Here is a 22,826-nt window from a genome sequence, read left to right on the forward strand (position 1 = left end):
TAAAATTTGGCAATAATCTATCAAATGTTCTAAAAGTATTTATTCTTGGACCAAGTAATGCCACTTGTAAAAATGCATTCTGAAGAAATAATCTGATATGTAAACAAACACATTAATTAAAAAAAATTCTCAATATCTAAAAGCAGGTTAAAATTTAAGTATTTATTGCTGATAGAATATTGTACAATCAAATATTTCACTTAGTATATGATTTATTGCCATTAATAATCATTATAAGACAATAAAAGAAAAAAGAAAATCACAAAATGGAATATACAAAACAAATAAACCAAATAAAAATAAGCTGAGTTTTTACCACATATTTTTCCAAAAATGTTGACAACTATTATTTCTCCATTTAAGAAGTGTTCTTTTAAAAGGTTTTCTATATTTAAAATGTATTCTACAATGAACATGACATCTTTCTGTTAAAATGTGAAAACATATAATATAAAAATAAATTTATAATCTTTAATTCAATGAAGATATGAGAAAGTTATTTGTGGAGGATGGGCATTTGAGAATTAGGTATAAAATATTCTTTTTAAAAAAGATTTATTTTATTTATTTCTCTCCCCTCCCCCCCACCCCAGTTGTCTGTTCTCTGTGTCCATCTGCAGCATGTTCTTTTTGTCTGCTTCTGTTGTTGTCAGTGGCATAGGAATCTGTGTTTCTTTGTTGTTGTTGTTGTTGCATCATCTCGCTGCATCAGCTCTCCCTGTGTGTGGTGCCATTCCTGGGCAGGCTGCACTTTCTTTTGTGCTGGGCAGCTCTCCTAATGGGGCACACTCCTTGCACGTTGGGCTCCCCTATGTGGGGGACACCCCTGCATGGAATGGCACTCTTGCACACATCAGCACTGGTATGGGCCAGCTCCACACAGGTCAAGGAAGTCCAGGGTTTGAACCACAGACTTCCCATGTGGTAGCCAGATGCCCTATCCACTGGTCCAAGTTTGCTTCCCTAAAATATTCTTGATCAAAATGTGACCCTATGGAAATAGATTTATGAAAAGCCTAATGTCTCCATTTTTCTGAGATGTCTCTTATGCACTTTATTTCCCAGGGAAGAGGTAGAAATATTTTGTCATGGATAATCTGTCAATAGGGGGCATCATTTTCAGTACACTTGGGTTTCAAATGAATTTTGAACCTTTGAAAGACTTCTTCCAAATGGTAACACAAAGAGTACTCTTTGGTGTAGTGAATAAGTCACAAAATAAAGAGAGAGCCATTTGTGTCAATTCTCCAAGAAATATTATATGGAGTTGAAGATTTGAAAGCAATGAAGTCCTTCTCCACATGGGCCTTTGTAATAGCATCATATGACATGGAACAAGGCAAGAGCTAGCTACATGTAGCTGAAGAGGCTTTTCCCATGTCAGTCATCAAAACAATCCCAGCATCTATGACTTGGCAGGCCTGCATGATGATGATCTTGGGCTTGTCTTTAAAGTTCTGGCAGTTATAGTTGTTGAAAATTCAGAAGATGGTATCATCATTCAGAATATCTGGCTCTTTATCTCTATGCTTCCTTCTATAGATTCCATCGAGGATGCCATGTGACATAAACACCAGGAATTGCTGTCTTAGAATTGGTGCTCAGGGCAGGCAGCAAACTGTCTTACCTCAGTTTCCATTTCCTGAGCTGTAAGATTCTCTTTTATAACCACTGAGTATCCAAGGATTTCAAGAAGGTCTTTCATTCCCAAAATATCAGTTTCAGCCCCATATCATTTAGAAAGGTAGTCAAATTCTTTGTTGCAAGTGATGAGGGCCAGGCCTGTTCAGCCTTCCATCTCCATCACTGGATATATCTCTTGCCTCTTTTATCTTCCCTCTATGATAACAAGTAGGAGGACAAAACGTCAATTTATCACTGGTTTTGGCAGCCAAGGTATGCAGAGGAGCTGAGGAGGGGAGAATCAATGCCTGGGCTGATGCAGCTTCTTCATCATGCTCACTGTCTTCACTTTTATCTTCTGACTCTGTAGGAGAGGAAATGATGTAGAGCACTCAGATTCATCAACTTCACCTTCAGGATAAAATTTAAACTCAGCTGTATTTTGTGGTTGAAGAAGCAGTATGCAAGTATTTTGCCAGCCTTTTGTGTTTCTTCAGTGATATCCTCAACCAGATTTTCAGTCTTGTTTATGATGAGGTTCATGTCTTGCCCTAATTTGCATAACTTTTCTCCATTTAACATGTTATTTCCCATAAAGTCATCAAAAATGCTATCGAGATAATCTCTCCTGCAAAGAAGTGGCTGAATAGGGTTGGAGGCCTGCTGGACCAGGCTGTTTTGGGGCTTGCAGGGCAGGAGGTGTCTGGATGTCAATTTGGTGAGACAGTGACAGAAGAGATTGTTGCAAGAGGTGGAATTTTGGGTTTCTGACATGGAGGTCAGAAGTTGTGGGCAGAATCCCTCTCCCAAGGGCTGGCAGGCTGGCTGCAGTGATCCCTGAAATCTTGGTTGTGCTGTGGTGTTCCCAAACCCTGAGCAGGCTGTTTTAGGGGCTTGCAGGGTAGGAGGTGTCTGGATGTTGATTTGGTGAGAGAGTGACAGAAGAGATTCTTGTGAGATGTGGAATTTTAGGTTTCTGATATGGAGGTCAAAAGTTCTGGGTGGGACCCCTTCCACTAGGGCTGGCAGCAGGGCCATGGCAATCCCTGAAAACTTTGTTGTTTTGTGGTGTTCCCAAACTCTTTGTTTACCTGATGCATGGTTCCCAGGTCTGTAATCCCTAAAACCTAGTAGCCCATGCTCCAGAGACTCACATACCTTGAGTCTGCAATATCATGGACTTCCCATTCCCAAATCCACTGTGCCCTGAGGTCTGTCTGAGGTCCTTGATTACCCTAACCCTCCAAAGTTTTTTTTTTTTTTTTTTTTCTGCTCGAACTTGGAGGAGTGTACTAGCTGACTTGGGAAAAGTCTGGGAAGAAAGGAGAGGCAAATCGGCTGAGAAGAGCCCAATTTACCTAAACATCCTGGGATAGAAAACTTGGTCTGGGAGAAGGTGGAGTCAGAAAATCAATTAGACCTCCCTTAGCACACCTAAGTGGGAGGGACTGTAGGACGTGCTATCCAAGCTTCCGATAGCATATTTGGGGTTTCTGGTGAGGTCTAGGAGCTCTCATGCTGGAAATAAAGAGTCATAGTCATCTCTGTTGAGTTGGTTCAACAAGGACCCACTTGAGTCTCCTACCAGAACTCTCAGGCAGCTTTCCTCCTGCCTGGGAGAGAGAGAAGCAAGGAAGGGAGAAAGGGGGAAGGTCAGATCCCTAAGCATTTTATTTAACTGCAAAGAGAATTCATAGCTTGAAACGTTGGTTCTTTTTTCCTTTTTTTTTTTTTTTTTTTTTTTTTTTTTTTGTCGTGGTTGCTAATATTGCATTGTCTCCTGGTCTTTTCTCCCATTTGATCCCCTAAGGTCCTTTTACATTTATTTAGTCTTTTTCTCTTTTTCTTTCTCTTGCTTGTTCCCTCCCCCCTTTCTTCATTTTTTACTTTATTTTCTTTATATAATAGGTGCTGCAGGGAGCACTTAACATTTGCTGTGTTTCCTCATCGTCCATTTCCTCTTTTCTGTGAGTATTGATTTTGGCCACTTACACTATGCCCTCTCCCCTACATCTTTCTATCCTCCATAAGCTACTGTTTCTCTTACATTCCACCTCCCTTTCATTGGCCCCCAAATTGTCTTACTTTTTATTTCTAATACCTTTATTCTGTTTTCTGTCTTTCATCCACTTTGATATTATTGTCTTTCTTTACTCTTTCCCTATCTCTTGAAAACACTGGCCTTTTAATTCATACTATATTCCTCCCCATATTCAGTTGACTGTTTCATTATGGGTACTCTATTTACTACTATAACTCTACACAACTCACATGAGTCTAATATCCATTCTCCTAGAACTCACATGGTTGCTCTGTTAACATTTATTACCAATACTTCTTAATACATTTTCTTTTCTTACTCATTTTGCTTTCCCTGACCATAATATTTTTCTTCAAAGGGAACTTAGCAACAAGAAAATAGAGTAAGAAGAAAAAAGTGTCAAAGACATAACACTTATGCATGAACAGCAACTAATTAATCCCAAAGATTACACAAAGAAGCTAAAGAACTGATTAAACCTGTAAAGACAAAATAATGAACAGACAGCAACAAAAAATTACAAAGCAAACCAATAATCAGGAAAACATGGCCAAATCCAATGAACAAACTAAAAACCAGGAAGAGGAGCATAACATAGGACAAGGAATTAAATATCTCAAAACATATATTACAGACCAACTTAATGAAGAAAACACTTGAGAGAATACAGGAGAAATTGCAGACATACACAAAAAGATAACAGATATGATGGTGATGAAAAATACAGTTCAAGAAATCAAAGATACACTCTCAGTAAATAGCAGCAGATTAGAAGAGGCAGAGGAGAGAATTAGTGACATGGAATAAAGTACATCTGAAATCAAACAGATAGTAGAACTGATCGATAAAAAGATAGAAAAAATCCAGCTGGAACTTGTAGACATGAATGAAAATGCAAAATGCACAAACATACTTATTATAGGCATCACAGAAGGAGAAGAGAAGGAAAATGGGACAAAAGGGGTGTTGGAGGAAATAATGGCTGAAAACTTTCCAAATCTACTGAGGGAGATTGATGTACATGTACAGGAAACATAACACACCCTGAACACCATAAATCACAACATGTCTACCCAAAGACATATACTTTTCAAATTACCCAATGCTCAAGACAAAGAAAAAATTCTAAAAGCAGCAAGAGAAAAGAAAACCATCAAATATAAGGGAGACTCTATAAGATTATGTGCTGATATCTCATCTGAAACCATGGAGGCAAAAAGGCAGTGGTATGATATAGTCAAGGAACTAAAAGAAAAAAAATTCCAACCAAAAATACTCTACCCAGCTAAGCTAGCATTCAGAAATGATGGCAAATTCAAAATATTCACAGATAAACAGAAACTAAAGGAGTATGCCAACCAGAACCCTACCCTTCCAGAAATACTAAAGAGAAATCTGCAGGAAGAAAGAAAACACAAGAGAGGCTAAGTTGGAGGAGAATGTAAGAGCAACAAAAAAGACAAAAAAAGAAGGAAAAAAACAAACAAAATATGACAAACACAAGTACAAAGATAATATGGCTAACATAAATAATTCCTTGAAAGTAATAACACTGAATGTCTATGGATTAAACTCACCTGTCAAAAGATTCAGACTGGGAGACTGGATAAGGAAATATGACCAATCTATATGCTGTCTACCAGAAATACATCTTAGACCCAGGGATTCAAGGAGGTTGAAAGTGAATGGCTGAAAAATAATCTTACAAGCAAACAATAAACAAAAAGGCAGGAGTAGCTATATTAATATCAGATAAAATAGACTTTAAATGCAAAACAATTGTGAGAGACAAAGATGGATACTAAATATTAGTGAAAGGGATAATCTTTCATGAAGAATGAACAATCATAAATATTTATGCTCCTAACAAGGGCGCCTCCAAATACGTGAGGCAAACACTGGAAAAACTAAGTGAAAGAATAGATGCCTCTACAATTATAGTGGGAGATTTTAATACACCACTAACAATGTTGGACAGAACATCTCAAAAGAAATTCAATAAATAAACAAAAACTTTGAACAGTATATTAGAGGAGCTGGACCTAATAGATATAAACAGATCATTTCACCCGAATACAGGAGGCTACACATTTTTCTCAAGTACACATGGATCATTTTCCAAGATAGACCATATGCTAGGCCACAAAGAAAGGCTCAATGAATTCAGAAAGATCAAAATAATACAAAACAATTTCTCTCACCACAGTGGAGTGAAGCTGGAAATCTGCAAGGACCAGTGGCCCAGATTTCACACCAGATATGGAAATTAAACAGCACACTCTGAGAAAAACAGTGGGTCAAAGAGGAAATCTCAAACGAAATTAATAACTACCTTGAAACTAATGAAAATGATAACACAACATACTAAAACTTATGGGATGCAGCAAATGGAGGACTGAGAGGGAAATTTATAGCTACAAATTCATACATCAAAAAAGAAGAAAGAGCCAAAATTGAAGAACTGACTGCACATTTGGAGGAATTAGTAAAAAAAGAAAAATGTAACCCCACATGAATAAGAAAGAAAGAAAGAACAATGATAAGAGCAGAACTAAATGAAATAGATAATAAGCAAGCACTTGAAAAGATAAACAAAACCAATAGCTGGTTCTTTGAGAAGATCAATAAAATTGACAAACCCTTAGCTAGACTAACAAAGAAAAAATGAGAGAAGATGCAAATACACAAAATTAAAAATAAGAAAGGGGATATCACCACTGACCCCACAGAAATGGACTATCATAAGAGGATACTTTGAAAAACTATATTCAAACAAGAAGGACAATTTAGACCAAATGGACAAATTCCTGGAAACACATAAGCAGCCTATATTGATGAAAGGAGAAATTGATGATCTTAAAAAAACAATCACAAGTAAAGAGATAGAATCAGTCATTAAAAACCTCCCAACTAAGAAGAGCCCTAGGCCAGTTAGCTTCACAGGTAAATTCGACAAAACATTCCAGAAAGAACTATTGCCAATCTTACTGAAATTCTTCCAAGAAATCAAAACAGAAGGAACAATACCTAACTCATTCTGTGATGCCAACATTACCCCAGTGCCAAAGCAAAACAAAGACATCACAAGAAATGAAAATTACAAACCAATTTCTCTAATGAACCTATACCCAAAAATCCTCAACAAAATATTTGCTAACTTTATTCAATAACACATTAAATGACTTAAACATCTTGACCAAGTGGGATTCATTCCAGATATGCAAAGATGATTCAGCATAAGAAAATCAATCAATGAAATACATCATATAAGCAACTGAAGGAAAAGATCACATGATTATATCTATAGAAGCAGAAAAAGCATTTGACAAAATATAGTACCCTTTCTTGACAAAAACACTGCAAAGATCAGAAACCAGGACATTTTCTGAACATGATAAAGGGTATTATGAAAAACCCAGAGCCAACATCGTTTACAATGGTGAAATCCTCAAATCTTTCCCTCTAAGGTCAGGACAAGATAGGATGCCCACTATCACCTCTTCTATTTAACATTGTCTTAGAAGTACTTTCTTGAGCACTGAGGCAAGAAACAGATATAAAACGCATTCAAATTGGAAAGAAAGAAGTCAAAATTTCATTGCAGATGAAATGATCCTATACATAGAAAGTCCTGAGGTCTATAACAAAGCTTCTAGAACTCATTAATGAGTTTAGTAAAGGGGCAGGTAATTAGATCAATCTGTAAAAATAAGTAGCATTTCTGTAGACCAATAATAAGCTAGCTCAGGAGAAAATCAAGAAACAAATACCATTTACAATAGTAAATAAAAAATCAAATACCTAAGAATAAATTTAACTAAAGATGTAACAATGTATACACAGAGAACTACACAACACTGTTCAAGGAAATCAAAGAAGACCAAATAAAAGGAAGAATATTCCCTGTTCTTGGATATGAAAACTAAATACTATTAAGAGGTCTCTCCTACCAAAACTGATCTACACATTCAATGCAATCCCAATAAAAATCAACACAGCCTTCATTAATGAACTAGAAAAACTAGCTATGAAATTTATTTGGAAAGGAAAGCGGCCTCAAATATCCAAAGACATATTGTAAAAGAAAAATGAAATTGGAGAATCATACTGCCTGACTTCAAAACATACTACAAAGCTACAGTAGTGAAAATAGCATGGTACTGGCACAAGGAGAGACACACAGATGAATGGAACCAAACAGAGTTCTGATATACATGCCCATATATGTAATCATATAATATTTGATAAAGCCACCAAACTCTCTCATCTGGGAAAGAATGGCCTATTAAACAAATGGTGCCTGTGGAACTCGAAATCCATATGTAAAAAGTGAAAGAGGATTACCAACTCACACCTAATACAAAAATCAATTCAAGATGGATCAAAGACCTAAATATAAGAGCCAAGACCATAAAGACTTTGGAAAGCAGTGTAGGGAAGCATCTACAGGACCTTGTAATAGGAAACAGCATCATGAACTTCACACTAAAAGCATGAGCAGCAAAAGAACAAATAGACAAATGGGACTTCCTCAAAATTAAAGTCTTCTGCACCTCAAAGGAGTTTGTCTAGAAAGTGAAAAGAGAACCTGCACAATGGGAGAAAATATTTGGTAACCATATATCTGAAGGAGACTTATAACCTGCATATATAAAGAACTCCTATAACTTGAAAATAAAAAGACAAACAACCCATTTTAAAAAATGGGAAAAATATTTAAACAGACATTTCTCCAAAGAAGAAATACAAATGGCTATAAACCACATGAAAAAATGCCCCAAAACTCTAGCTATTAGGGGAATGCAAATAAAAACTACAATGAGATACTATCTTACTCCCAGAAGATTGGCAGCTATGAAAAAAAAAAAAAAAACAGAAGACTACAAATGCTGGAAAGGATGTGGAGGAATGAGAACACTCATCCACTGCTGGTGGGAATGCAGAAGGATCCAACCATTCTGGAGGACATTTTGCCAGTTTCTCAAAAAACTAGATTTAGATTTGCCATATGACCCAGCAATTCCACTGCTAGGTATTTACCCAGTAGAACTGAAAACAAGGACACAAACCGATATATGCACACCAATGTTCATAGCAGCATTGTTGACTATTGCCAAAAGTTGGAATCAACCCAAATGCTCATCAACATGATGGATAAATAAAAAGTGGTATATACATACAATGGAATACTACTCTGCTTTAAGAATGAATACACTACAAACACATGTGATAACATGGATGAATCTTGAGAACCTTATGTTGAGTGATACAACCCAGGCATTGAAGGACAAATAATACATGACCTCAATGATATGAAGTAAGTAAACCAAGCTGCCTCAGAGAGCTAGAGACTGAATGATAGGCTTAAAGAAATTTGAGGAGCAGAGAGGAAGGTTGCAAACTAACACCAACATGGGTGAAATCTATGATAAGCTGGAGGTAAGTATTTGTACAAGGAAGGGATAAAATGGGGCATAGCATTACCTTTGGGTGTTGCTTTGTGTGCTTGCTGGTGGCTAGTGTTTGGAGGATGGGTATATTGCCCATGAAATTGGGAGGAGTGTAAGGGAACATATGAACATAGGAGATTGTCAGATATTTGGTTGAGAGTATAATGCTGAGAAAAGTTTTCAAAAATATAATAAGGAAGGATACCTGTTTAAGATGCTTAAAGGGGATAATCTGACACAGAACAGGCTTCTAGAGAGTTTGTGAATGCTCATTTTGTCGTAGTGGGTTATATCATTGGCTAGAGACCCATATAATGAGAGTGAGGGTATACCCACATCCTGGGGAGGACTAATGTTCTCAAATAGAGGGAATTGTATCTCTCTAGAGAAATGGTGGCTCCCAATGCATTAGGGCAGTCCAGGATGTCAAGCCCTCAACATTGTTGTAAGTATCTCTGAACATGGCCCTTCAAGCAATGAAGATTGACTGTCACTGTGGGCCCTAAGGGGAGGGGAAAAGAGGTATTGAATAGATGGAACCAATGTAAATGTGTGGGCAATAGAAGTGTCCCACAAGATTATGCAAGAATGGATATCAGACATGTTAAATTACACCGAAAACGTATAGGACCCGATAAGCTAAAATGTAAATCATAATGTAAAACATAAGATAACTAAAATTTTTGAAAATTGCATATTCTAATATATAAACCACAATGTAAATGCAAATGTTTGAAATCTGTTGTCTGAATATCTGTACATCAGTTTCAGTAAATATAGTATGAATATATAATAAGATTATTGCTGCGAAAGGGAAAAGGGTTATATGTTGGATATATGGGAGTACTGTATATTGTATATATGAATTACTGTGTCAAACTTTTGTGAAGACAAGCTTAATAATGAGGAGGGAAAAAAGAAAAACAAAGGTCATAGACACTGAGGAAAAGACGGAAGAAATTGCCTTGCCAATTCACATACAGGGCAACACTTATTGCTGTGATGGGAGGCAAGAAATCAAAAACAAAACTTTTGTATTTTTTAATTTTTTGATGCCCCAATTTATTTTTACCTTAATTTTTCTAAATCAATATGTATTGTATATCTAACCTTTAAACACATCGGTATATTCCATTTTACTATTAATGGAACCTGGCAGTATCTTGGGCTTCATTTTTGAAGAAGTTTTGGATCACAAAGAGGTTCAACAATGGTAGGGGAGGAATACTGGTATGGGATGTTATTGACTGGGGACACATGGTTGGCAGGGAGTTCTACAGGGCATATATCCAGGGTACATAAAAATGTTTGGATATTTTCATAGTGGTTACAATTGGGAACAACAACTGAGGGAGTGCTGAGTTCCTAGCCAGGGGAGCTCTCTCACAGTCCCTAAAGTAACAGCAACAATCCCCCAAGTGCAATGGCAAAGACCAAAAAAGAATGAAGGTCCAACAACAAGCCCTGGATACTAATGATTACACTTGTGAGCCTGTGCACCTGAAATAAGAACAAGACCTAGAGCTGCAGTGTGCCTAAGAGTTACCTCCTGGGAGCCTCCATGTTGCTCAAATGTGGCCAGTCTTGAAGGCAAACTCAGCATGTAAATGTGTTGTCTTCCTCCCAGCGTGGGACATGACTCCCGGGGATGAGCCTCACTGGTGCTGAGGAATTAGTACCAAGTAACAGCTGATGATGTAAATAAAAATGGCCTTGAATAAAAGGGTCATTTCAGACCAGGAGAATATCTCAGTCTACATATAATACCAGGAGTTAAAAATGCTTTTTGGCCTGAATAAAAGGGGGAAATGAAATGGACAAATGAGTTTATATGGCAATGAGTTTCCAAAAAGAGCCAGGAGTTTATCAGAGTGGTTACCCTTATGCACACCTCCACAAAGTCCCAGAGACTGATAAAGTAGATACAACCTCCAGGTAATGGTTCTTATGAGGTCTACTGAGACCCACAGGTTCTATGGTCAAGGCAGACGGATTTCAGTGCCATGTCATTTGACCCTACTTTGGAGTTTGTGTTTCTGTGTGATGGAGCTGGGCTCAGATGTGATCTTTGTCCAAAAGCCTCTCCTGTTACTTTTACCAGATCTGTAGTTGATGTTGGGGTTTAATGTATACCACGGGACCTGAATCTCTGGATTGACCATGTGATAGCGAGGTCCTGAACCTCAACAAACTTGCAACTCCTACACTCTGGTTTATTGGACTTACCCCACTCAGCTAACATTGAGGTGAAGAAGGTGAACCAACACACCAGGGAGCCAAGAGTGCCTACAACTGAAAGCTGGAGGATTGCTTCCAGCATCCATATGGAATCTAAGCCCCTTCTTGAAATAGATGTGGAGTAAACACAACCATTCCAAGGTCCAGAGGATGGAGGAATAGAGTATGGATTAGAGTGGACTTACTGATATTCTATTCATGAAAGACTGTGATTAGTAATTGAAGAAAATGTGGCATTGGTGTGGAGAAAGTAGCCATGGTGGCTGCTAGGGGTAGGGAGTGGGAGGAAGAGATGTGATGTTGGGGCATTTTTGAGACTTGGAGTTGTCCTGGGTAGTGCTGCAGGGACAGGTAACGAACACTCTGCGTTCTTCCATGTCCCACTGGGTGGACTGTGGGAGAGTGTGAGCTATGATGTGGACCATTGACCATGACGTGCAGCAGTGCTCAGAGATGTATTCACCAAGTGCAATGAATGTCTCATGATGATGGAGGAGGTTGTTATGGGAGGAGGAGTGTGGTGACAGGTCTGGGGGGTATATGGGGACCTCATGTTTTTTAATGTATCATTAAAAAACAAATAAAGAAAAAAAATGCCATCAAGCATGTTCTTGGCCACCAACTTCACCATGTTGACTGGATCCTCTTTCACTAGTCTATTAGCAGCAATTGCTGCCCTGCACCCTGGGCCAAGAAGGAATGAAAATGAAAGTGGCTTTGACAATGTTTTTTTTTTTTTCTCTCACTGAAATAGCATGTTCATAAATTCCTACCAGGAAAAAGCAGTTTCACAAATTCTCTTTTCCTCTGGTAGGATAGACTCTGACTTTCTGATCTCATACTTAGTTTCTTTCCTTTGAAAGATAGGAAGACAATCATGTTTTACTGTCTTTGGTACAACAAATTTTCCAGAATTAAAACACACATGCAAACGGAAGTCTCTGTTTTGCTTTCCAGTTTAGTCTTTAAAACAATCAATAAATCAAGTTGAACTCCTATTTTACTCCAAGCCACACTCAACCTCTAAATGGTAGGGTGGGTGGCGGACTTGGTCCAGTTGTTAAGGCATCCGTCTACCCCATAGGAGGTGTGTGGTTCAAACCCTAGACCTCCTTGACCTCTGTGGATCTGGCCCACATGCAGTGCTGATGCGTGCAAGGAGTGCCCTGTCACGCAGGGGTGTTCCCACATAGAGGAGCCCCATATGCAAGGAGTGTGCCCTGTAAGTAGAGCTGCCCAGTGTGAAAGAAAGTGCAGCCTGCCCAGGAATGGTGCCACACACACAGAGAGCTGACACAACAAGATGATCAACAAAAAAAGAAACACAGATGCCCATGCCTCTGACAACAACAGAAACAGACAAAGAAGATGCAGCAAATAGACACAGAGAACTGACAACCAGTGTGGGGGGTGGGGAAGGGGAGAGAAATAAATAAATCTTTAAAAAAATGAAAATCAAAAATTAATTATAGGGAGATGTGGCATCAATGACTCTAAATACTGTTTTTAAGGATTTATTTTTTAAGGGTGCTTCCAAATACATGAGGCAAACACAGGAGAAACTAAGTGAAGGAATAGATGCCTCTACAATTATAGTAGGGGATTTTAACCCACCCCTATCACCTTTGGACAGAACATCTCAAAAGAGAATCAATAAAGAACCAAAGATTTTGAACAATATATTAGAGGATCTGGACCTAATAGACATATACAGAACATTACACCTAAATACAGCAGGATATACATTTTTCTCAAGTGCACATGGATCATTCTCCAAGATAGACCACATACTAGACCACAAATAAAGTCTCAGTGAATTCAGAAACATCACAATCATGCAATTTCTCTGACCACTGTGGAGTGAAGCTCGAAATCTGCAAGGACCAGAGACCCAGATATGGCACCAAGATATGGAAGTTAAACAACACACTCTTAGAAAAGCAGTGGTCCAAGGAGGAAATCTCAAAAGAAATCAATAACTACCTTGAAACCAATGAAAATGATATCACAGCATATCAAAACTTATGGGATGCAGCAAAAGTTGTACTGAGAGGGAAATTCATAGACCTAAATTCATACATCAAATAAGAGGAATGAGTTAAATTGAAGAACTAACTGAATAATTGGAGTAGTTAATAAAAATTCAGCAACAAACTAACCCCAAAGAAAGAAGAAAGAAAGAAATAACAAAGATAAGAGCAGAACTAAATGAAATAGAAAATAGGAAAACACTAAAAAATATTACAAAGAGCTGGTTCTTTGAGAAGATCAATAAAATTGACAAACCCATAGATAGACTAACAAAGAAAAAGAGAGAGAAGATGAAAATACACAAAATAAGAAATGAGATGGGTGATATTACCACTGACCACACTGAAATAAAGATTATTATAAGAGGATATTTGAAAAACTGTATTCCAAAAAGAAGGAAAATTTAGAGGAAACTGACAAATTCCTGGAAACACCTAAGTAGCCTACATTGACAAAGAAAAAATTGATTATCTCAACAAACCAATCACAAGTAAAGAGATAGAATCAGTCATTAAAACCTCCCAACTAAGAAGAGCCCTGTACCTGATGGCTTCACAGAGGAATTCTACCAAACATTCCAGAAATAACACCAATTTTGTTTAAACTCTTCCAAAAAATTGAAATAGAAGGAACATTGCCTAACTAATTTTATTATGCCAGTATTACCCTAATACCAAAACCATACAAAGACACCACAAGAAAGGAAAATTACAGACCACTCTCTAATGAACCTAGATGTGAAAATCTTCAACAAAATACTTGCTAATTGTTTTCAATAACATATTAAACACATTATGCACCATGACCAAGTGGGTTTCATTCATGATATGCAAGGATGGTTCAACATAAGAAAATCAATTAATATAATACACCACATAAACTGATTGAAGGAAAAAAAATCACATGATTATATCTATAGATGCAGAAAAAACATTTGACAAAATACAACCCCCTTTATTGATAAAAACACTGGAAAAGATCGGACTAGAAGGAAACTTTCTTAACCCACAGCTAACATCATTTACAATGTGAAACACTAAAATATTTCCCTCTAAGATCAGGAATAAGACAAGAATACCCACTATCACCCCTTCTGTTTAACACTGTGTTAGAAGTACTTGAGCACTGAGGCAAGAACCAGATATAAAAGGCATCCAAATTGGAAATGAAGAAGTGAAAATTTCACTATTTGCAGATGACATGATCCTATACATAGAAAACCCTGAGAAGTCTACAACAACGCTTCTAGAACTTATAATGAGTTCAGTAAAGTAACAGGGTATAAGGTCGATGCACAAAAATCAGTAGCATTTCTGTACACTGATGAAGAGCGATCTGAGGAGGAAAACAAGAAACAAATCCAGGGGGGTGGGGCAAGATGGTGGCTGAGTGAGCACACCTGAGCATCTCTCCTGCAAAGAAGTGGCTGGGCAGCATTGGAAATTCTTTGGGACCAGGCTGTTTTGGGATTTTGCAGGGCAGGAGCTGTCTGGACATCGATTTGGTGGGAGGTAACAGAGAAAATTCATGTATAAGATAAAATTGAGGCTTTCTTACACGGAGGTGGGGGCTGCGCAGGGGACGCTCCCTCCTGGGGTGGGTGGACCATGGCACTGGCACCGCAGCGGTGATTCCTGGAGGCTCTGCAGTATCTGGGGAATTCATAAGCCCTGAACGGGCTACTGGGGGACTAACAGGGCAGGAGGCCTTCTCAGACTGTTCTGGGGAGACAGACGGGAGTGTTGTGTGAGGCAGGGAAATTTTTCATTTCTGACACAAATAATAGTGCTTCCACCTAGAGCCCCACCCCCAAGGCTGGCTGCTGATCTGCAGTGACCTTAAATCACTCACAATAAAGAGACATTACCAGGAGGCTGGCTCAGGAGACTGCAGAGTGGGAGACGTCTGGAAGCCGATTAGGGGAATCTGGCGAGGCATGGGAATTTCAGGTTCAGACACAGATATCAGTGCTTCTGGCTGAAGCCCCGCTCCCTGGGCCTGGCTGCTGATCTGCAGTATCATTAAATTGGCTGCAGTGTAGAGGTGCAACCAGGTGGCTGTTTCAGGTGATTGCAGGGTGGGAGGTGTCCTGAAGTTGAATTGGTGATACAGCCACAAAGGACACCCTAGTGAGAAGGTGAATTGTGGGGTTCTGACACATAGGTCAGAGTTTGTGGATGTGACCTCCCCCATAGGGCTGGCACCCAGCTGCAGGGATCCCTGAAGGCTGTGTTGTACTGCGGGGCTCCCAGGCTCCCTGTTAACCAGATTTGAGGTTGCCAGGTCTGTGTCCCCTAAACCCTGGTGGCCCACACCCCAAAGACTCACACCGCTTGAGTCTGCAATATCACAGACTTTCTTTCCCTGAATCCACCACCCCCTGAGGTCCATCTGAGGTAATTGAATGTCCTAGCCCACAACATTTGCATTTTTTCTTTTTTGTTTTCATTTTGTTTTGTTAATTTTTTTATTTTTTATTTTTTATTGTCCTGATTGATAACATTGCATTATCTCCTAGTCTTTTCTCCCATTGTATCCCCCAAGGTCTTTTTTTTTCTTTCTCTCTTGTCCCTCATTTTATTCTTAATTTATTTTATCTTAATTATACAATAGGTACAGCAGGGAACACCTCCCATTTGCTGGGTTTCCTCATCCTCCTTTGCCTCATTTCTCTGTGAATTGATTTTGGCTACCTACATGATCCCTTTTTCCCCACATCTTGATATCTTCCATCATCTACTGTCTCCCCTATATTACACCTCCCATTCTTTGATCCTCAAAAGTGTCTAACTCTTAATTTCTAATACCTTTGTTTTGTTTTCTGTCTTTTATCCACTCTTGAAACTGTTGCCTTTCTTCTCTCTTTCCCTCTCTCACGAAAACAGTAGCTTTTTAATTCAAACCATATTCCTCCCATATTCAGTCGACTACCTCATTATAGGTACTCTACCTACTGCTATAACGCTACACAACTTACATGAATCTAATATCCATCCTCCCAGATCTCATATTGTTGCTCTGTTAACATTTATCACCAGTAGTACTTTACACATTTTCCTTACTTACACAATTGCCTTTCCCTGGCCCTAATAATTTCCTTCAAAGTGAACTCAGCCAGCAATAAGAAATTAGAATAAGAAGAACAAAGTGACAAAGAGAAGATATAACACTTACACAAAAACAACAGTTAATTAATCCCCAAGACTAGACAAAGAGGCTAAGGAACTGATTAAACCCATCAAGAAAAAATGTTTATCAGATAGCAACAAAAATCTACAAACCAAACCAGTAATCAGGAAAACATGGCTGAATCCAGTGAACAAACAAAAACTGGGAAGGGGAGCAGAAATTTGCACAAGTAATTAAAGATCTCAGAACATATATCAGGAAAGGAAGAGGTTAACAATATGAAGACAACACTTGGAGGGGAAATTGTAGACATATGCAAAAAGATAACAGATATGATGGGAATGAGCACCACAGTTCAAGAAATCAAAAACACACTCCAAGCAAATAGCAGCAGATTAGAAGAGGCAGAGCAGAGAATTAGCGATGTGGAAGACAGTACATCAGAAATCTAACAGATAGTAGAATTGATCAATAAAAAGATAGAAAAAATCCAGCTAGGATTTAGGGACCTGAATGACAATGCAAAATGCACAAACATACATATTATAGGCATCCGAGAAGGAGAAGAGAAGAGAAAGGGGTCAGAAGGCGTGTTGCAGGAAATAATGGCTGAAAACTTCCCAAATCTACTGAAAGAGACAGATGTACATATCCAAGAAGCACAGTGCACCCCAAACATCATAAACACCAACAGGCCCACCCCAAGGCATATACTTGTCAAATTATCCAATGCTCAAGACAAAGAGAAAATTCTAAAAGCAGCAAGAGAAAAGAAAGCCATCACATACAAGGGAAGCGCCATAAGATTAAGTGCTGATTTCTCATCTGAAACCATGGATGCAAGAAGGCAGTGGTATGATATAGTCAAGGTACTAAAAGAAAAAAAAATTACCAACAAAGAATACTCTATCCAGCTAAACTAGCATTCAAAAATGATGGAGAGGTCAAAATATTCACAGATAAACAGAAATTGAAAGAGTATGCCAACAAGAAACCTCCAATTCAAGAAATTCTAAAGGGAGCTCTGCAGGAAGAAAGGAAAAAACAGGACAGTCAGAGTTGGAGGAGAGTGTAAGAGCAACAAAAAAGACAAAAAGAGAAGAAAACAAACAAACAAAATATGACAAACACAAGTCCAATCAAAATATGGCTAACATAAATTATTCCTTGAAAGTAATAACACTGAATGGCAATGGATTAAACTCTCCTATCGAAAGACAAAGACTGGGACATTGGATAAGGAAATATGAACCATCTATATGCTATCTATAAGAGATACATCTTAGATACAGAGATTCATGGAGGCTGAATGGTTGGAAAACAATCTTACAAGCAAACAATAACCAAAAAATGCAGGAGTACCTATATTAATATCAGACAAAATAGACTTTAAAGGTAAAACAATTGTGAGAGACAAAGAAGAATACTACATATTAGTGAAAGGGACAAACTCTCAAGAAGAATGAACAATCATAAATATTTATGCTCCTAACAAGGGTGCCTCTAAATACATGAGGCAAACACTGGAAAAACTAAGTGAAAGAATAGATGCCTCCACAATTATAGTGGGGGATTTTAATACACCACTATCAACTCTGCACAGAACATCTCAAAAGAGAATCATTAAAGAAACAAAGTCTTTGAACAGTATATTAGAGGAGCTGGATCTAATAGACATATACAGACCATTACACCCAAACACAGCAGGATATACATTTTTCTCAAGGGCACATGGATCATTCTGCAAGATAGACCATATGCTAGGCCACAAAGAAAGGCTCAATGAATTCAGAAAGATCGAAATCATACAAAATAATATCACTGACCACAGTGGAGTGAAGCTGGAAATCTGCAAGGGGCAGAGGCCCAGATTTCACACCAAGATATGGAAATTAAACAGCACACTCTTAGAAAAACAGTGGGTCAAAGAAGAAATCTCAAAAGAAATCAATGATAACCTTGAAACAAATGATAATAATAACACAACATATAAAAATTTATGGGATGCAGCAAAAGCAGTACTGAGAGGGATATTTATAGCCATAAATTCATACATCAAAAAAGAAGAGCAAAAATTGAAGAACTAACTGCACATTTGGAGGAATTAGAAAAAAGAAACAACAAAGTAATCCCACAGGAAGAAGAAGGAAGGAAATAACAAAGATAAGAGAAGAACTAAATAAAATAGAAAATATGAAAGCACTTGAAGAGATAAACAAGACCAAGAGCTGGTTTTTTGAGAAGATCAATAAAATGGAGAAACCTTAACAAGAGAAACAAAGAAAAAAAGAAAGAAGATGCAAATACACAAAATACGAAATGAGAAAGGAGATATCACCACTAACCCCACAGAAATAAAGACTATCATAAGAGTATACTTTGAAAAACTTATATTCCAACAAAAATGACAATTCAGAGGAAATGAACAAATTCCTAGAAACACAGAAGCAGCCTATCTTGATGAAAGAAGAAATTGATGATCTCAACAAACCAATCACTTGTAAAGAGATAGAATCAGTCATTAAAAACCTCCCAACTAAGAAGAGTCCAGGGCCAGAAGGCTTCACAGATGAATTCTACAAAATATTCCAGAAAGAATTAATACCAATCCTGCTGAAACTCTTCCAAAAAATCAAAACAGAAGGAACATTGCCTAACTCTTTCTATGATGCCAACACTACCCTAGTACCAAAGCCAAACACAGACACCACAAGAAAGCAAAATTACAGACCAATTTCTCTAATGAACCTAGACGCAAAAATACTTAACAAAATACTTGCTAATCGTATTCAACAACACATTAAATGAATTACACACCACGATCAAGTGGTATTCATTCCAGGTATGCAAGGATGGTTCAACATAAGAAAATCAATCAATGTAATACACCATATAAACAAATTTAAGGAAAAAAATCACATGATTATATCTATAGATGCAGGAAAAGCATTTGACAAAACACAGCATGGTTTCTTTATAAAAACACTCCAAAAGATTGGAAAACAAGGAAATTTTTTGAACATGATAAAGAGTATATATGAAAAACCCACAGCCAACATAGTTTACAATGGAGAAATCCTAAAATCCTTCCCTCTAATGTCAGGAACAAGACAAGGATGCCCACTCTCTCCCCTTCTATTTAACATTGTCTTAGAAGTACTTGCTCGAGCACTGAGGCAAGAAACCGATATAAAAGGCATTCAAATTGGAAAGGAAGAAGTCAAAATTTCATTATTTGCAGATGACATGATCCTATATGTGGAAAACCCTGAGAGGTCTACAACAAAGCTTCTAGAACTCATAAACGAGTTCAGTAAAGTTGCAGGTTATAACATCAATGCACGAAAATCAGTAACATTTCTGTACACCAATAATGAGCAAGATCAGGAGGAAATCAAGAAACAAATACAATTTACAATAGTAAATAAAAAAATTAAACATACAAGAATAAATTTAACTAAAGATGTAAATAACTTATACACAGAGAACTACACAACACTATTCGAGGAAATCAAAGAAGACCTAAATAAATGGAAGAATATTCCCTGTTGATGAATAGGAAGACCAAATATTATTAAGATGTCTATCCTACCAAAACTGATCTTCACATTCAGTGCAATCCCAATAACAATCAACAGAGCATTCTTTAAAGAACTAGAAAAACTAGCTATGAAATTTATTTGGAAAGGAAAGAGGCCCTGAAAAGCCAAAGACATATTGAAAGAGAAAAATGAAATTGGATGAATCACACTACATGACTTCAAAACATACTACAAAGCTACAGTAGTGAAAATAGCATGGTATTGAAACAAGGAGAGACACACAGCCCAAAGGAGCAGAATTGAGAGTTCTGACATAGATCCTCATATATATAGCCATATAATATTCAATAAAGCCACCAAACCCTCTCAACTGTGATAAAATGGCCTATTCAACAAATGGTGCCTGGAGAACTTGATATCCATATATAAAAGAATTAGAGAGGATTACCATCACACACTTTATAAAAAAATCAACTCAAGATGGATCAAAGAACTAAATGTAAGAGTCAAGACCATAAAGACTTTGGAAAGCAGTGTAGGGAAGCATATACAAGACCTTGAAATAGGAAATGGCTTCATGAACTTCACACCAAAAGCACAAGCAGCAAAAGAAGAAATAGATAAATGGGGCTTCCTCAAAATTAAAACTTTCTGTACCTCAGAGGAATTTGTTAATAAAGTGAAAAAAGACCCTACACAATGGGAGAAAATATTTGGTAATCATATATCTGATAGGAGACTTATAAACTACATGTATAAAGAACTCCTATATCTTGAAAATAAAAAGGCAAACAACCCATTTTAAAAATGGAAAACGATTTAAATAGACACTTCTCCAAAAAAGAAATACAAATGACTAAAAAGCATATATATATAAAAAAACCACTCCAAATCTCTAGCTATCAGGGAAATTCAAATCAAAACTACAATGAGATACCATCTTATTGCCATAAGATTGGCAGCTTTGAAAAAAACAGAAGACTACAAATGCTGGAGAGGATGTAGAGGAATGGGAACACTCGTCCACTGCTGGTGGGAATCCAGAAGAATCCAGCCATTCTGGAGGACAGTTTGGCAGTTTCTCAAAAAACTAGCTATAGTTTTGCCATATGACCCAGCAATTTTCATTGCTGGGTATATAACCAGTTGAAATGAAAACAAGGACACAAACCAATATATGCACACCAATGGTCATAGCAGCATTCTTCACTATTGTCAAAAGTTGGAATCAACCCAAATGTCCATCAACAGATGAATGGATAAATAAAATGTGGTATACACATACAATGCAATACTACTCTGCTTTAAGAACAAATACATTAGAAACACACGTGATAACATGGATGAATCTTGAGAACCTTATGTTGAGTGAAGAAACCCAGGTAATGAAGGACAAATACTACATAACCTCAATGATATGAAATAAGTAAACCAAGCTGCATCAGAGAGCTAGAGACTGGATGATATGCTAATATGAAATTGGGGGGTACAAGAAGGATGTAAGCTGACATCTACATGGGTGAAATCTATGATAAGTTGGAGGTAAGTATTTGTATAAGGAAGGGTTAAAATGGGGGCATAATGTTACCTTTCTGTGTGGTTTTGTGGGCTGGAGTTGGCTAGGGAAGGGAGGATGGGTAATATTGCCCAAGAAATTGGGGGGAATGTGGGGCACCATTCAAACATAGGAGATTGTCAGGTATTTGGTTGAGAGTATAATGCTGAGAAAATTTTTCAAAAATGTATTAAGGAATGTTACCTGTTTAAGACGCTTAAAGGGGATATTCTGATGCAGCACAGGCTGCTAGGGAGTATGTGAATGCTCATTTTGCCATAGTGGGTTATATCATTGGATAGGGACCCATATAATGAGAGTGAAGGTATACCCACATCCTGGGGAGGACTGATGTTTTCAAATAGAGGGAATTGTATCTCTCGAGAGAAATGGTGGCACCCAGTGCATTATGGCAGTTGAGCATGTCAAGCCCTCAACACTGTTGCAAGTATCTCTGAACATGGCCCTTCAAGCAATGAAGATTGATCGTCACTGTGTGCCCTGAGGGGAGGGGTAAAGAGGTGTGAATAGATATAACTGTATGGGCAATAGAAGTGTTCCACAAGATAACGCAAGGATGGATATAAGACATGTTAAATTATACCAAAAAAGGATAGGGGTGATAGTCTAAAAGCTAAATCATAATGTAAAACATAAGATAACCAAAAATTTAGGAATTGTATGGTCTAAAATATAAATCACAATGTAAACCCAAATGTTACATTGTTTTACCTTAATTTTTCCAAATTAATATACATTCTATATTTAACCTTTAAACTCATCGCTATATTCCATTTTACTATTAAGGGAACCTGGCAATATACTGGGCTTCACTTTTCAGGAAGTTTTGGATCACAGAGAGGTTCAACAGTGGCAGCAGAGGAATACTGGTGTGGGATGTTATTGACAGGAGACACATAGTTTGCAGGGAGTTCTACAAGGCATAAATACAGGTACATAAAATGGTTTGGATATTCTCACAGTGGAAACAATTAAAAACAACAACTGAGGGAGTGCTGAGTTCCTAGCCAGGGGAGCTCTATCACAGTCCCTAAAGGAACAGCAACAATCCCCCAAGTGCAACAGCAATGACCAAAAAAGAATGAAGGTCCAACAATGAACACTTAACACTAATGACTATGCTTGTGAGCCTGTACACCTGAAATAAGAACAAGGCCTAGAGCTGCAGGGTGCTTAAGAGTTACTTCCTGAGAGCC

At 37.7% G+C, this 22,826-nt stretch overlaps 1 pseudogene; it reads right to left on the reverse strand.

The window, feature by feature from the left end:
- Positions 1-1,054: 1,054 nt before the first annotated feature.
- Positions 1,055-22,826, reverse strand: part of LOC101447073 (caspase-12 pseudogene) — a 28,827-nt pseudogene continuing 7,055 nt past the window's right edge.

The sequence above is a fragment of the Dasypus novemcinctus genome, chromosome 19 (assembly GCF_030445035.2).
Source record: "Dasypus novemcinctus isolate mDasNov1 chromosome 19, mDasNov1.1.hap2, whole genome shotgun sequence".
In the NCBI taxonomy this organism is placed as follows: Eukaryota; Metazoa; Chordata; class Mammalia; order Cingulata; family Dasypodidae; genus Dasypus; species Dasypus novemcinctus.